This window comes from Harpia harpyja, chromosome 5 (genome assembly GCF_026419915.1).
Source record: "Harpia harpyja isolate bHarHar1 chromosome 5, bHarHar1 primary haplotype, whole genome shotgun sequence".
Taxonomy (NCBI): Eukaryota; Metazoa; Chordata; class Aves; order Accipitriformes; family Accipitridae; genus Harpia; species Harpia harpyja.
This window is the reverse complement of record NC_068944.1, coordinates 74,510,641-74,526,384: the sequence shown is the minus strand read 5'-3', so window position 1 is coordinate 74,526,384 and position 15,744 is coordinate 74,510,641. Positions and strand designations below refer to the sequence as shown.

At 38.6% G+C, this 15,744-nt stretch overlaps 1 protein-coding gene across 2 annotated transcripts in view; it reads left to right on the top strand.

The window, feature by feature from the left end:
- The window catches only part of TRAPPC9 (trafficking protein particle complex subunit 9), a 521,077-nt gene that overhangs the window by 399,742 nt on the left and 105,591 nt on the right, over positions 1 to 15,744 (top strand). The window lies entirely within an intron of this gene.

Here is a 15,744-nt window from a genome sequence, read left to right as displayed (position 1 = left end):
GTCTCTTAATATACTCTTAGGTTGGCTTTGGTCTCTGCCATATTTTGAATTGGAACAGTCACTTAATGGTACGTTCCTTGGTTTATGTCTGTAGACATAAAGGTCTACAGGGGAGATGATCCTGCACTGCTGTACTTCACATGTATCTTGATGACCTAAAATTACCAAACAATTTTAAGTAGGGATGGTCATAATTAGTGTGTGTTAAATGCCCTTCAACAGTGTCAGGGTGCACATCAAGTGATTAAAACTGAGGAGAGTGTTGCTCCTACTAGCATAACTCTTACTGTTGTGGGGCAAAATGTCTATTTCAGCATCAAGTACAGTGGCAGAAAGAAGAAGGGAAGAGAGACTGTTTCTGGTATTATGCACTGCTGGCCTGTTTAAGTTCTGCAGCAGAGGCCCAGAAATGAACTATAAATTGAGGTGATAAGGTAACCAGATTATCCTGTGTGAAGATGCTTTGAGACCCATGAATATGCAGTGTTCCCTTTCAAGGGTTAACCCTGAAGTGAGAAGGTGTATAATGTGCTCATTGGATAGAATAGAGAAAGCTAAATGCAGTTGGGATTTTTTTTTTTTTTCTCTTTCTAACATCTTGAAAAACAGATGAGATCCGTGTTGTTTGTTTCATTAGTGTCCAGAAGTTATAAATGTCTTAGCTTTGGGGGGGGTCCTCAGGAAATACAGTTATTGTTTTGTTTTTTCCTGGGTTTTGAATCATCTGTTAAAGTCACAGGTCCTTGTTTACAAATCAAGATCCCATATGTGAAGCAGAATTGTAATTTCTTGGATATCACTCTTATTTTTGCTCACATTTTTGCAAAGCACTCTAGTTTCAGGGAAAGGTATTGTTAATACTTCAGGTTTTGAATTTTTTAGTACTATGTGGCTTCGAGAATAAGTGCAAACTCTTTCCTGGGAAAGCCTGTTTTGAGTTTACAGTAAAAGGGGATTTAAAGTTTGCAGATGTTCCAGTTTTGGAAGCAGGCCAGACTAGAGCTACAAACTTGATTTTATACCCTATAAGGGTAAAGAGATTGGAGAGTTTTTACCAAAAATACTTTGCTAACAGATTGGGCTTCTCTTCAGAGAAAGCTGCCAATTAAAAAACTCCCCTCAATACTTATTTATGTATTTTGGTTCTAAACGGCAGAAGTCATGGGCCCAAGTCATGTTCCTGTTGAAATTAAGGGGATCTGCCCTTCATCTGCCTGTATGTCACTAAGCACCCAGGAGCTCAGCTCTGAAGATCTGACTCAGAGTCTACCTCAGGCAAGAACTAATGAAGATCTTGCTTGAGGAATGACTGACTATTTCATATAGGAATCCTTACGATATAATGCAATTTGTAGTGAATGAAGGGAATTTGATTCCTCATAAAGTGCTGACACGCAATTCCCACTGGTGCATCCAGGGAGAATTTATTCCTTCTTGTCTGATCGTCTAAAAGTAATGTCTGCAGACCCTTAAAAATCCTGCTTTGTGCCACTGGCAAGCTGAGGGGGTGATTCCCAGCTTCTTTCTGCTGGTTGGGAAGGAATGGTTTGGTGCAGAGAAACTTTCATTAAAACACTTGATGTGAACCTGAGTGGCATTCAGAAAGCTGAGAAACTTTTGGAAAATGGGTAAAGATATGGAAAATCGCTGTTGGCCTTATGTTTCAGAGATGTTTTGTGAAGAAGCTTTCAAAAGGCTTAGTACCATTTTCCAGCCCTCTGTAAGAAAATTCGAGTTTTCTTAGATGCCAGGTTTCTTGGGACCGAGGCAGAAGAATTGAAAGGGTGTGTTACTCATTTTTTGTCTGTCCCCCTTCCACAGTACCAGAAGGTGAAGCTCTTTCCTTTCCTTCTGAAGTAGCTGGTGCAGAGGTAGTGTTGGACTAGATGAGTCTTGTGTGCAATTCAGCATAGTGATTTCCACAAACATAAACTACCATGAAATTACATTACTGATCTATATGAGTAGCTTCTGCCAAAACATCCTATCCTTATGATGCTTTAAAAAAGCACAATGCCCTTAACATGTATTGTTTAAACTTAGGGCTATTGGCTACTCCTTGTCACAGCAGGTAGGAGGAAGAAGCAAGCACCATTCCTTCCACTCTAAGACACTAGAATGTAGTGGATCTGGGTCATAGCTGTCAGCAACTGAAGGTTAATGGCCTTGGTAAGGAATCCAAGAAAGGATGAAAATACATATCACAATATCAATATTGCTTACCAAACTTGTCCAATGTTTTGAGCCTTCTAGATTCCTCCAGTGACTAATGTACATGCCATTTTGATGGTTATAGAGAGCTTTGACAATAGCAGTCTCTATTCATGTACTGAAAACGTAGATTCATTTTGACAGAGGATGTAAAGACAAGTGAAATTTCAGGTTTCTGAGTCATATTGGTGGGGAGATTGTTACATTTTCCCATCTTGACAGAAGAGATTTTAAAGAACCAGCTGAAAGCTCCAGTTGAGGTGTTTTTGTCTGGATAATGATAGGTTCAAATCTACCTTGCAGCCTAGAACACCTTCTAATTTTTTTTAACTGAATTGCTATCAGGAGGAAAAAAGAGTATAAGTAGCCTTGTGGCTTGTTTCCCCAGCGGAGGCTGCCTTGAGCAACCTGCCTTTGTCTAAGTTGTGAACTTAGTCCACCTCTGAAAGAGCAGCAAGCAGTTCCCAAAACAGAGCTTGAGCAAACAAGGGCAAGAAGTCTATATCAAGGTGGTTACCCAACTCCTCTCCATTGAGTAACTAGCATATGTACTCAAAAGGATGGATAACAAGACTGTTTTGTGAGAATCTGCTGAACGTTATTTGGGGTAGAAAAAAATCTACCCTGAATTCCTTCTGTTACTGTGCCCATAATTGAAAGATTTTTTTGGCCACTAAATTCTCAGATAAAGAAGTTTGACGTCTAATTGGAACCTCAGTTCCTTGGGATGGTTTTCTCCTATGTAAGTACAAACTGTCAAAAGTCAGCGTTGGAAGTTTTTGACAACTGAAAACTCTGTTTTCACTTGATATTTGGAACTGCCTTTGAGCAAAGGTAACATTGTGTTCCCTTTTAAATGTATAGATTTAGATATGTAGGTTCTTAATTTACAAGGTAAATTCGCTCTGCGGTTATGATTGCGTTAAATCTATCTGCTAAATTATTGTACTTGCTTTCAGACTGTTCTTTAGAGAGATTATTTTGGTTTTCTGAGAGAATGGTGATCAAATTTATGACTGTGTTCTCTATAGAAACATCAATTATTCCAATAAAGGCCAAATAAAAAGAGCTATTTACTTGTTTTCTCAGACAAAGACTTGCTGGGACTTTCAAGTAGCTCAGATGTCTGTATCACAGCAAGCCTCCGTAACACAATGAATTCTCATGCTGCCTTCACATGTGTTGCCACCATATTCAGTAGAGAGGTCCATGAAAAGGCACTTGTTGATGCCCTAGAGACTAGCTTGGTATCATGCTTTTTGTAGACTGTTTCCCCAAATAATGCAGTTCAGTGCAATGAAACTTAAAATAGGAGTCAACAGTTTTGAAAATGGTTTTGGTATTTCACTGAGTGTCACTTTAGCAGGAGTGTGTCTTTGGTCTGCTGGACTAAAATTTGTTGCTGTTGGATGTGAAAACCCAGGAAGCTCCCTGCTGTTTATTTTGCAACAACAAAGGTAGTTGTTCTCTTTCTGTTGGAGTTTATAGTATCCTTGTACAGAATAGAGAGGCATGAAGCGAAGTGTTTTTAAAGGCTGGAGAAATCTCCATTTCTGCTAATACGAGGCAGTTCTGTTCTGTATGAAAAGAGGGAACAGAGGCCTTGTCCTATGCATGTGCCAAGTGGCTACTTAAGGCTCAAGCGTAAGACAAGATCACCTCACTGATTCACTCAGGCTCTGCTAAGTTACCACTTTTGATCTGTTTATTGCATAGCTGATTGATTGCTTGGCATCAAAGTTACACAAGTGAAATTTCTCAGATGTCCTTTTTTAAAACTGTGAAGAGAATGGTAACATGGGAATTGTTTGTTTATATTTGGTTTTTTTGAAGAAACTTCATTTTCATTAAGTCTGTCTCGCTTATACTCTGACCATGATTTCCCTTAGCCTAAAACAAGGGAAATGATCTCCCCAATTCAATATTTTCCTTGGATTAAAATTGCATAACTCATGCTGAGATTAGTAACATGTTTTATGGTTTTTTTCTTTATATGTACCACTCAAAGGGCTCCATAAGGAGGCAGGTGGCATTAACACCATTTTGTAGATAAGAAATTTAAACAGAGAGAAGGAAATGCCTTTCCTAAGATTTCAGTCAATTGACCAGTCTGGTGCCCTCTGTGACAATGTAATGCTGTTTGTCTGTAAATAACTCAGCTGAATGCTGGTGAATCAGATTATTTCATGCTTCAGCTCTGTCTTTGGTGATTCAGCTGTATGCTAACTTAGTCTTGCTTTGCAGACAGTGTGGGCTGTGACATGCCAGTGGTGCTAATGCTGGCAAAAGTAAAACTTAGGTACTTAATTTTGAGCTCTTTCTTTTTACCCATGATTGTAACAGAAAACCACATCTTTCTAGAAAAATCACACTGAAATGTAGTAGACAGGAGAGATGAGCTGCTAAAATGTCCTGAAGTTCAGCTTCAATGCCTGGTCATTGACGATGAAGAAATAAGGCAACCAAATCTTGATAGGAAAAGCTGTCATTCTGAGAAACAGCCAAAGAAATGACACCTGAGGGACATGGATGTCCAGCAGTACCTCTGACAGCACTGTGGTTTTCTGTAGCCACCTTGCTACTGGTTTCCTCTTAGCAGTGCAGGCTGAGGTATCATAGTTGTATCAATAACTTTAGATCTGATCTGGAGCCTGCTGTTGGATGATGCTTATGGTACTTGGTTTCCAGTCATGCCTTGCTTAATGCTGGTAAAACATCTTCATCCGCAGTATCTTTCAAAACACTTAAGAAGAAACAAAACTTGAGTTTCTCTAGCTTCCTTATTTTCTGGAAGTAAGAGGTGGAAAGTTGGAGCAAACAGTACAACAACAGTACATAAGAGGTGGCCTGACTCTCTTTCAACTTTTGATGAGTTTCTGTTTGCAAGCAGCTCCATGAAGAACTGCCAACCATACAAGATTGTTTGCAAAAGAGGACCTTAGTAACATTTTACAAGTTTTCAAAGGCAACAACTATGATAAGTTGTTGTCTCCTAAATTCCATAGCCAAGTTTGATTAAAAAAATCTCCCATTATTTGACCTCATTTACTCACATGAAAAAGAACTGTTCGTAGTAAACTTGTTGTAACCATGATAGACTGGTAGTCTAAGGATATAAACGAGGTAAAGTTTGTAAGAAGACCTCATCTCTTCTATTACTTCTCTCTACAAACCCTACGTTCTCATTAATATGCATTCCTGTTCCCTCTACTCTAGAAAACATAATCATGCACCAAAATGACTGTTCCCTTTAGGCTTTGTCACCTCAGGCTTTACAGCGTTATTTCGTTTTGGTTCTCATTTAAGAAATTACTCAAGTACTGTTCCTAAAAGAGGATTGGAATGTTAATTAGGTCCATTAGGTCTATGCTGAGGCCATCAAATTAATTTTTCTTCTGTCCTATGTAGATATGAATCTCAGCTTCCTGAATTGAAAAGGCTATTACATTATATGCAACCCATTGTGTCCTGGAACTTCTCTGTAATGCATTTATAGTACTTATCTGCCCCATAGAAATACTTCTGCTCATTCAGGATAAGTTTAAAACACCTACTTGGCAGAAGAAGGCAGTCTACTCTGTCTCTTTTTACTTCTGATTTGTGGCAAAGTTCTAACTGAAGTTAAACTGAAATGAGAAATATGTTCTTATTTAAACCATAGGACTCTTACAGGGGCTTCAGAATTCCTGGACATTTAAAACAAAATGAATAAGAAATTCTGCATCTTTAGTTCTAATAACTATGCTTATTTTATGTAGAATCCAGCATACAAACTGCATCTAAAATACTTTGTAAAGTTGAATGGTAACAGTCAGGAGGAGAATTTATGTCATTGGTTTGTTTGAAGGAGGCAGTACTTTGTATCATTGGTGTCAGAAGTCCATTCTGATCCTACCAGAGAGATGGGTATGACATTAAAGCTACTAGAAGATATTGTGACAGGTTTGCATCCAAGGCCAAAACAGATAATAATCATGAACAACTGCTTAAGGAAAGCATTATTCATGCTAGCCAAAAAATGGACAGAAAAATGCAACCTGTTGTGTAAATGAATGAAATTACCAGTTTTGACCATTATTGCAACTTTCCTTGTAAAAGAAATCTGAAACATGGGGCTGTTGTGCATTTTATGAGGTAGGGAGGATTAGAATTTGTCTCAGGACTCCTTTGGTTCACTTCTCCACAGTGCCTTTGACTCTGAGTAGCCTTGGGCGTTCACATCATTTGTGTGCACCAGCTCATGCTTCACATCTCTGTCTGCTTCACATACAACTCAGAAGTATCTCAAATACCCAACTAGGAAACCTAATTTGTTTGTAAAAGTAATGTCAGTTGGGAAGGACAGATTTAAAGTCTTCCTAAAAATTATCTGTCCCTGTCTCTGATTTGAGATTTACAAAGGGGAGATAAGCAGTAATTGCTTGATGACACTGGGGGTTCTTATAGTTTAATTAATGAATGACTGTAGATGCACTGAGAACCTCTGATAAAATATACTCAAGACATAGACAGTATACTTGTTTTAATGTCTTATTGCAAGGACCCTTTCTTCAAATGAATATCCCTGGGATAATATAATTGTCATGATAGTCAATTAAGAGTCCATGTGGTTCCTCTGTAATTCTTTTTTCTTTTCTAACTGTCACCTTAGGAAGAAATTATTCCAGTTAAATTTTTCACAGCCAAGCTGTAAACTGTAAGTTCAGCTTAAAGGAAGCTCATAAAGGAATGCAGTAAGAAGATGCAGTTTTATGTGTGATGTCAGGAAATACAGTATAATTAGGATTTTTCTGTCAGAGGGAGGAAAAAGAAAAGTGCTGGTCTGGAGCACAAAAAAAAAGAGAAAAGTTTCCAGTTCTGATATTTCAAATGAGAAAGAGATTAAAAAAAATCTGAGATGGAAGCACTTTACTGAGCTCCATACTAAGGAGACAAGTTATCCAGTGGTAGGAGGTGTAAATAGGAGCTTCTCACTGGTGTCTCACCGGGCCTTGAACAAGCCATTGAACTGTGCCTTGATTTCTTCATCAGCAAAATTAAACTAGGGATTGACATTTTGGTTCAGAATATTGTGATGAATACAGGTGAGTAAATTTGAATAATTTTTCAAACATGTTTGCCAGTAAGCTGAATTTAACCATCCAGATAATTGCAGCTGATATTAGTAGTACATTAAATCAATTTTATTTCATATGTTTTCCTTTAAGCGATCCAAACTAAAACAATGTATACTTTGATTTAATGTCTTTGAAGTTCTCCTTGGGGACATATTGGGGTTTTGAGCCTGCTATATGCCCTACTATTCTGCAAAAGAAATCACAGCTCTTTTCCCCAGAAAGTTTACAAGGTAAACACCATGGTAAATTCAGTGATGTGTACATATTTTGATTTCATATGTGTCTTTTCCCCACAACCTTTGATGTTAATTCTGAAAACAAATTTGTACAGTTTCTTTTGGGGGATTCAGGGCTATGAGGCTTGGTTTTCCCAACAGCAGATGGATTTTCATTTCTTTGTTCCATTTAATTCGTTGTTCTTATTAACCTGATCCCTGAAGGTATGCAGCAGTCAAGAATGCACCATTCCTTATTGCTTTCCTTTCCCGGTGGTAAAGTAGCCAAATACATCTTCACTAAAAGTTGTTTTTATATAATAAGAATCAAGGAAAAGTTAAACATTACTGCAGAGAGACTTACTTGACATAGCTAGGAGTGTCTGCTAGGTGAGTGACCAGAGATGGATAGATGTCTTAAACTTTGGAAATGTTATGACGTTAGAAGTCTAAGATGAAATACCGCTGTGTCATGAGCTCAGTCAGCATTCAGGAGATGAATGCATCTGTCATTGGCGTTGTGATTAAAAAGCATAAAGTGGCATAAATCCAATAAATTATTCCAGAAGTTTGTGAGGTTTTTTGCATCTTTTAAATATGAAAACTTACGGTTTCCTTGTGACAGGGATTAAGAAATATCTCAGCGAACTACAGAGTAATAGATTCTCTTCTTAAAAATTATGATCCATATCATAATGAATATATGGCAAAAAACCCCATGGCAATAAAGGAAGACAGTCAAATCCATGGCAAAAAAACCCGTGAAAACATGCCCAATAATATATCCAAACCAGTACCTGAATTATCGAAACTAGAGCATAAAACCTGAGCTGGCTCTAATGTAAGTAAATTGGGTGTTTGAGGTAATAGCAAGAACTTAGGTAAATGAATGCTCCAAGGTAAGGATGTGCTGCTCTGCCACATCTATCTGTGTCCACACTGCCTTCAGTGGTTTGTATTTCGACTTTTTTGCTGACGATGCTTGAAAAGACTACAGTCTACCCAGCAGAAATCTGGTTTTCCTAGACTGTATGAGTGCAGTGTAGATTTTAGCATCATATTTTCTATGTGTTAGTTCTGATTGGAAGAAAAAAAATGCTTTCTGATCCCTGTATCTTCTGAGATAAACTAACAGTGTGTGGATTCCTGCTATATATATTAATGTAACAGGAACACACAAAAGCCTTTGGAACTGGCAGTGGGATGAAGCATTGTCCCAACTCTGTAGAAGGATATCCAGAGTGGAAATGAGAACAAGTACAGCATGAGTTAGCTATTTGAAGGTTTTGATCTCCAGGCAAATTGCTGTTTCGCAAATAGCAAATTTTCAGTAGAGACTGGACAATGAAAATTAAGGCATTTGAGCCTTTTAAAACAATGTCTTTGTTAAAACGGAGGGTGAAGAGATGCCAGTTAGGAATTGCACACTGTCTGAGCAATGCTGCTAGAGGACTGTGCGTGCATGTGTCTTACAAGGTCTGGTGATGGAAACACAGGTGGGGAGATTATGAGGAACATTTCTGTGTCTTCAGATTTTTAAGGAAATATACACTGTGGTAATAGTAGTATTTGCCACTTATGTAGTTTCACATATCCGATGCATGGTTAAACCATTAAGGGATCCTCATGACATGTCTGTGAATGAAGAATAATTGCTGATAAATCGACACTCTATGGCTTAAAAATGCATGCTTTCATCTTTGGGAAATTGCCTGTCTCTCTGTTACTGAGTCAATGGCAGACCATGGTTTTAACTTAGGTGTTTTTCATACCCAGAATCTACTTATTTGAGCTGTGTATGTTGAGGAGCCATAAAAACCTAGTTGGCTTCAAGGAAAAAAAAGAAAAAAATATAAATAAATTAATAAATAAACAAACCCCAAGGCACCAACCCAATATGTTCATTGCTACAAATATAAATGCATTTAGCAATAATCCTTTCTTTTTTCCTATCTTGTTTTCATTGTCCTGGATACTCTCAGAACTTCTTTCTGTGTTGAATTCATGGCTTCAAGTGCTGTGTCTGCTGCAGCGTGTTAAAGATGTGAGAAGGAATCAGGGTGAAAGCTTACTAGGACCATCTCCAGTGCAAGTGTAATATCTTTCATTCTGAAATCTAGAAAAAATCCCAGAAATACCAGATTGTAGCAGAATGATTTGGGTTTTTATTTTTTACTGTTCCTTTGGCAAATGAGGGAAGTTACCATCATCCCCCCGTGATTTTTCTACAGCACTTTTCTTTTTCAGTTGCAAAGGAGAGTATGTATTTGTCATTTGGGGGAATGTGTTGTCTAATGCCTTGAAGACCTTGCGTGATTTGATTATTTTAAAGTTAGTGTCACTGCTCCAAAGTCAACTCCCTGGGCATTCCCCCTTGCCCTGTCCTCCAGGATGGCTCCACGTAGCTCTTAGGTCTCGAACCTCGTGATGTCTAAGCCACTGGTCACAGACAACACCTCCAGCATTGCTGGCAGGCACAGGAAATTAAAAAGCTGAAATAGAGGCCACCAAGGAGTATGACACCTACTGTTGCTCGCAGCTTTCAGCATTACTGCCTGTGGCCAGTGAAGGGTGGTTACCTGGCTCATGCCCAAAGATCCTGAATTTTCCCTGTAAAACCTTTGAGGAATCACACCTTCAGCATGTGTGGTTTTGTCCTCTCACAGGTAATGACAATGTTTTCAGGGCTCAGCTTTAATAAAACAAAATGCTACACAATTGGAACAAATCCTGTCTGGAAAATATATTAAAAAAAATTTCAGCTGAACCAGTTCAGATCACTCCTGTACTTCCTCTGCTAGTCAGGAGGAGCATTTGTTTAATACTTTTCTTGAATGATTTTCTTGAATTCCCCCCACAGATGCTTTTTTGGGGGGAGGGCACTGAGTCCTTCAGAGAGCAGGCAGCTTCTTATGGATTTAGTTAGAAATTCTGTTGCTAGGAAGCCTGTAAAGAAAAACGTGGTATGTATAATATGAATACATACTGTAGTCCTCAAATAGCCCTTGTATCCATCTGTCACATGTCAACATTTGTTTATGGAAATGTCCTTTCCCAAATGGCAGTCTGCTTCATTCAAAACTTCACAAGTTTGCTGTAAAAGTGTCATCTTCAGCTATGCAGATGGGTCCAAATAACTCTAGTGCAAATAATAAGCTTTGACCTCAAATGAAGCACTTTTATTGTTGAGTTGCTGCATTTCTCCTTTAGCTTTCACTGCCTTTGTTCAGCTATATGTGTAATTTATTCTTTATTTAAATTTTTTTCTGTTACAGATTTCATAATTGCAATTTAAGCATTACACTGGGACAGGGCAAAGATTAATTTGATTTTAATTCATTTTTTAATTGCAGTTTTCTCCAAAGCTTGAGTTACATTTCTCTGTGTATTTAGAGTTGCTACGTTGGTCTAACATAAATATTAACCCACTTAAAGCTACATATTACTTTTAATCTTAGGAGAATCCTCTCTTTAGTTTAGGAAGACATTTCATCTCTGTTCACCGTGAAATTGCCACAAATGAGCAAGAATAGAGTTGTCCTGTTAATTCCATGTGCATGGTGTTGAATCATTATTCTTTAAGGCATTTGTGAATTATTCTTTGAATAGGGAATCTAGTTTTCAAAGAAATTTATGGATTTAATGTTATCTCATCTCAGAGATGGGTTTGAATTTCCATGTTCTGTATCTGGACTAATGTTTGTCTGGGCAAGGGCTATCTACTGCCACTTGGGGTCACAGGAAAAGGTTTAAACATTTGCGCTAGAAACAAAAATAGACTGGAGGATCTGGAATCACAGTTGTCACCAAGTTGTCCCACTGTCCAGATGCACTTTGCAACTCAGAATCCATTTTGGATTTAAGTTTACAGTGGGATCTCCATCTTTGTCGCCAGGTACTGCGTGTAGAATAAAAAGATCTTTTGCTCAGTGGATTAATCTTGTTATTGGCACATTGATGGGTTGATAATATGTGCCCATGTTGGTGCTCCTTCTCAAAAAGCTTCAAGGATTAATGTTTCTACCCATTTGGTTCTTATGGGAAAGATGTCCCCATTGTACATTGCTTGCTTTCCTGGAAAGCTAGCTGGGCCAGGACAGATAACAATGCCAGTAGCAAAAAAAATTATACAAGCCTTAACAGAGCAGAACTTACTTGACTTCTAAATTTGTCTGAAGAATTAAAACAGCAAAATTATAGTCTGTTATGATAAAAGCCTCTTTAATTTGTACAATGTCAGAGTTCTGTCACTGTAAATGTCTCTGTTTTGGGAAATGGTGTTATTTACCTCTCACACAAATCAGAGGACCACCAGAAATGTGGACCTACTCATTCTCCTGTTAGGAATTATGCTGCTCTTAATAAGAATAAAAATTCAAGTTAATAACTCTTTGTTCCAAGAACAGGCACAGGTAGTGTTTAATGTTACCTCCTGAGGTTTGTTGTCTCACTCAAATGAGATCACCTCTAAGGAGCAGACTACATCAGTCAGCCCTTAGTCATGTAACAAGGCACTAACTGCTGTGTCACATCATGATCCTGATATGCCTTCCCGGGGTTCGCTTTGTTTACAGTAGCAATATTTCAGGAAGATATGTGAGAATTTCAGGTGCCTGTTGACGTGGAGCGAGAGCAGATATACTCCAAAGGCCAAAGGGTGCAGCGATGGCCGGTGGCTCCACTGGGGACAGGGAGCCATGGTGACGGTGAGGCACGCAGGAGTGCTGAGCCAGGACGCGGGGCAGCAAGTCAGGATTGGCTCCAGAGACGCTGCTCCATGTCCCACACAGCCCAGTAAATCCATAGCCATGCGACAGCTCCAGGGTCAAGCCAGGAAGCCCAGGCATCAGGTCCGGATCTGCGTGGGGGAAGCAGGAGACCAGATGCAGATGTAGCTGCTGCATAGCTGCAGCTTGAAATTGGCTCCAACATTTTTATTGATTTCACCCCTTTCACTACCTTCCTTTTCTGCCAAGAGCAGCATCTCGCAGCATCCCAGCAATGCCATGCCCCTGCCTGCATGGATGTATTTGCCAAGCATGTAGTGTACAGTGGAGAATCAAAGATCATAGCGGTAAACAGAAAGACTTACAGGAACTGTCCAAAGACAGACTTACAGGAACTTCAGACAGGTCATTTTAATGAATTCACCACATTATTTAGCCATTCTGAAGAATCTTAGAAATGCATCTATTCCCCAGCAATTTAAGAGCCATTTATTAAGGTGTCACTCAAGTGGATTATTATTGCTTGTAAAGTGTCACCTAAGCACTGGCCCTGCATATGATGTTTCCTGCTTGGTGACAGTGATGAAGCTTTCTGATGTTGTTAGGAATTTGAATATGTACTAAGCTTTTATGTAAGTACCGGTGTAATTCCCGTAAGTTTCCTGGATTTTATGTGCTGTTTTCGGTACTGGCAGCGTAAGTTGTTTTATGGGTAGTTTGTGCTGCCACTATGACATTATAGCATTTGGAAAGATTCTGGTGAATCTCTGTCCAGTACTATATCCTTCTTTTATAGAAAAGCTTTTCTTGGTGGAGATGAAGAAATAATGAAGGAATCTAAAATTTCCATATTAGTTAAAATATGAATATATTTATTTATTGAGCAGGTAATCAGTCAGAAGAGGTATGAAGGTATCATCTCAATGTACTTGCCTTTTTCTAGATAAGGTCGCCTTCCACCACATGGTAATATATAACATTGCAGAGCTGCCTCTCCAGCAAGTTTTACTGCAACCTTGCCAATGTTTTAATAAGGCCACTGGGAATTACGTGTTTTTACACATTTGGTACTGTTTTACAGTTATGCTTTGAAAAAGAGAAGTGAAATAGGTAAGGATTAAGCCTATTAGTAAAACTGTAAGTCAGAAACTTGTACAGCAAGTGCTGGTAACGTGCCCAACTATTGCTGTTGTAGATACCAGTGCTTAGCTTATTTTAAATTTGCTCATGTTCACAGTATTTAGGCGTCAGCAATGAGTTGTTGTTTCATGTTCCTCATTAACAATAAAACCAGAGCTTTCCCTAAAGTTTCTGTGAATGAGCTCAGGGGTCTGTTTTTCTGGTAGTTGAGCAAAGAGATCCAAAAAAGGAAGATGAATTTAAAGGATTTTGGGAAGTGCAGTTTGCGTCTGCTCCTTTGACTCCTTGTGCTTGCACTGTGAGTGCTGAAGTGATTTTTCAGATTTCTTTTTCTGGTGTTTTTTTTCCATGCTACTGGTTATGGATTTTGTCTCATTGAGGCGTTGAGGGCTTGATACACGAAAGGATCTCTTCTCCAAAATCCGTATAATCCATATTATTTGCTATACGCCTTGAACCTTCTGTGTGGTCATGTGTACTCATTCTGGAAAGATGACAGAAAGATTTCTAGTAAGAATCAGGTGATAAATCAAGACTGTACTCTAACTAAGGTAATTGCAATTCTAAATTTGCTCAAGTGTTTAACTTTTCATACTACTTTATTCTAAACTTAGAGGCAATCTGAATGTTGGTTTTTCAGCAACCAGGACAAGTGGAAATACTTATTATGTAGGTGGCTGGCTACCGGGTTTTATCGCATCTCTAAAATAGAAACAATATTCCTTTTCATTTGTGTGGAGACTTTCGCCTGAGGATGTTAATGCAGCTTTATAACATTCTTGGGAAGGAGAAGAACATTATTAAATCTAGTCTGCCAGCAGAGTAGATTTAGTCACACTCCAGCAGAAAGAGTGTACCCCAGTGGGGAGCAGAACCATATTTTCCCCATCTCTCGAGTTTAGAGCTTATATTGGACAGTCATGGTGGCAGATACATATTTATTTGTAGATAAATAAGTCTTTTGCAGCGTTTGTTCTGTCTCATCAATGTGGTCCATCAAATCATAGCGAACTGCTTGCAGATCATCGGGATCAAGCTGGGACTAATGTACATGAGCCTATGCCGTCCTAACAACAATTCTTCACGTTTTATGCAGTGATGAAATCTGACTTAAATCAGGGGATGTCTTTTGTATGGTATGAATAAAAATAAAACAGTGTAGCACCTCTAAGACTTCCCTTTGAAACTCTGAGAAACCGATAAGAGTTGTCTCGTTCAGGAATCAAAGCTCATGGCAATCCATTTACCAAAGGAATACACAGGCTCTGTTATGAAGTTTTAAAAGCCACAATATGGGTTTATCTTTGTTAATCATGAAATAGAGATTAGCATCCTCAATGGACGTTAGCTGGCTGATGCTGTGGGTAGTTCCCTTTCAGAAATGTATTTCTTTTTCTTGCTTTGAAATACCTTTTCCTTCCCCTTCTTGTTTTTCCTCATATTTTTTTCCTATTTGGCACATAAAGACTGATGGACGTTTGTTGATTAGACACCGAGATGATACTGCTTCTTTGGTACATTGGTCCTGGCAGGCCTATGAAACACTCCTTTCCCCAGTGGTCTTGTCATCTGTCTTCCTTTGGAGGTATCCTGGTCAATTTTGATAGAAGGCAGCATCTTAGCTTTGTTCCCATAAATCTCCCCTGTGGTCTAGTAACTATCATTGTAACTATGGTCAGGTGAAGCATATAATGACTACAAGCTATTTAAGGCATTACCTGAAGACATTAAGGAAAGAGCATGTGGAAATTTACTCTGTCAATAACTGCCTGAACTTTTTCAGGACTGACAATACATGGAAAATGAAGTGACTATATGTAAAACAAGGCTGCAGAGAGAGGGAATGGAGAGCCTGGTGGGAAAAGTGGTGTTGGAGGCAAGGCAGGGTCAGCAATGCTGTGAAGTAAGTCCTGTGCTTCAAAGTGCTTGACTGTGTGCTTGCTCCATAAGGGCAGCTAAAAAAGCCTCCTTCATCTTTTTCACTTTCTTTCTGGAGAATTCACACAAACTGTACCTGCCTTAGAAATGCCTCGTTGTTTGCAGGCAGGATTTATAAATAGATGTGTTTATGTGGCAGTTGATTAAAAAAAAAAAAATCCAAATAACAAACTTACTGTGTGATGAATTCTACATGCTTGCCTAAGGAATCAATACCCTCTTTGATTTTCACAGTATGGATTCAATTTATATGTGCTGAGAGAAGCAGGAATGCACTTTTGTAAAGGAAACAAAATGATTCTTTCAGTTGTTTATGTAGAATATTTTATTTGCAGATGAAGAATATCATGTGCAAGTGTAATGGATCTGTCAGTTGCAGATGATTTCTATGTATAT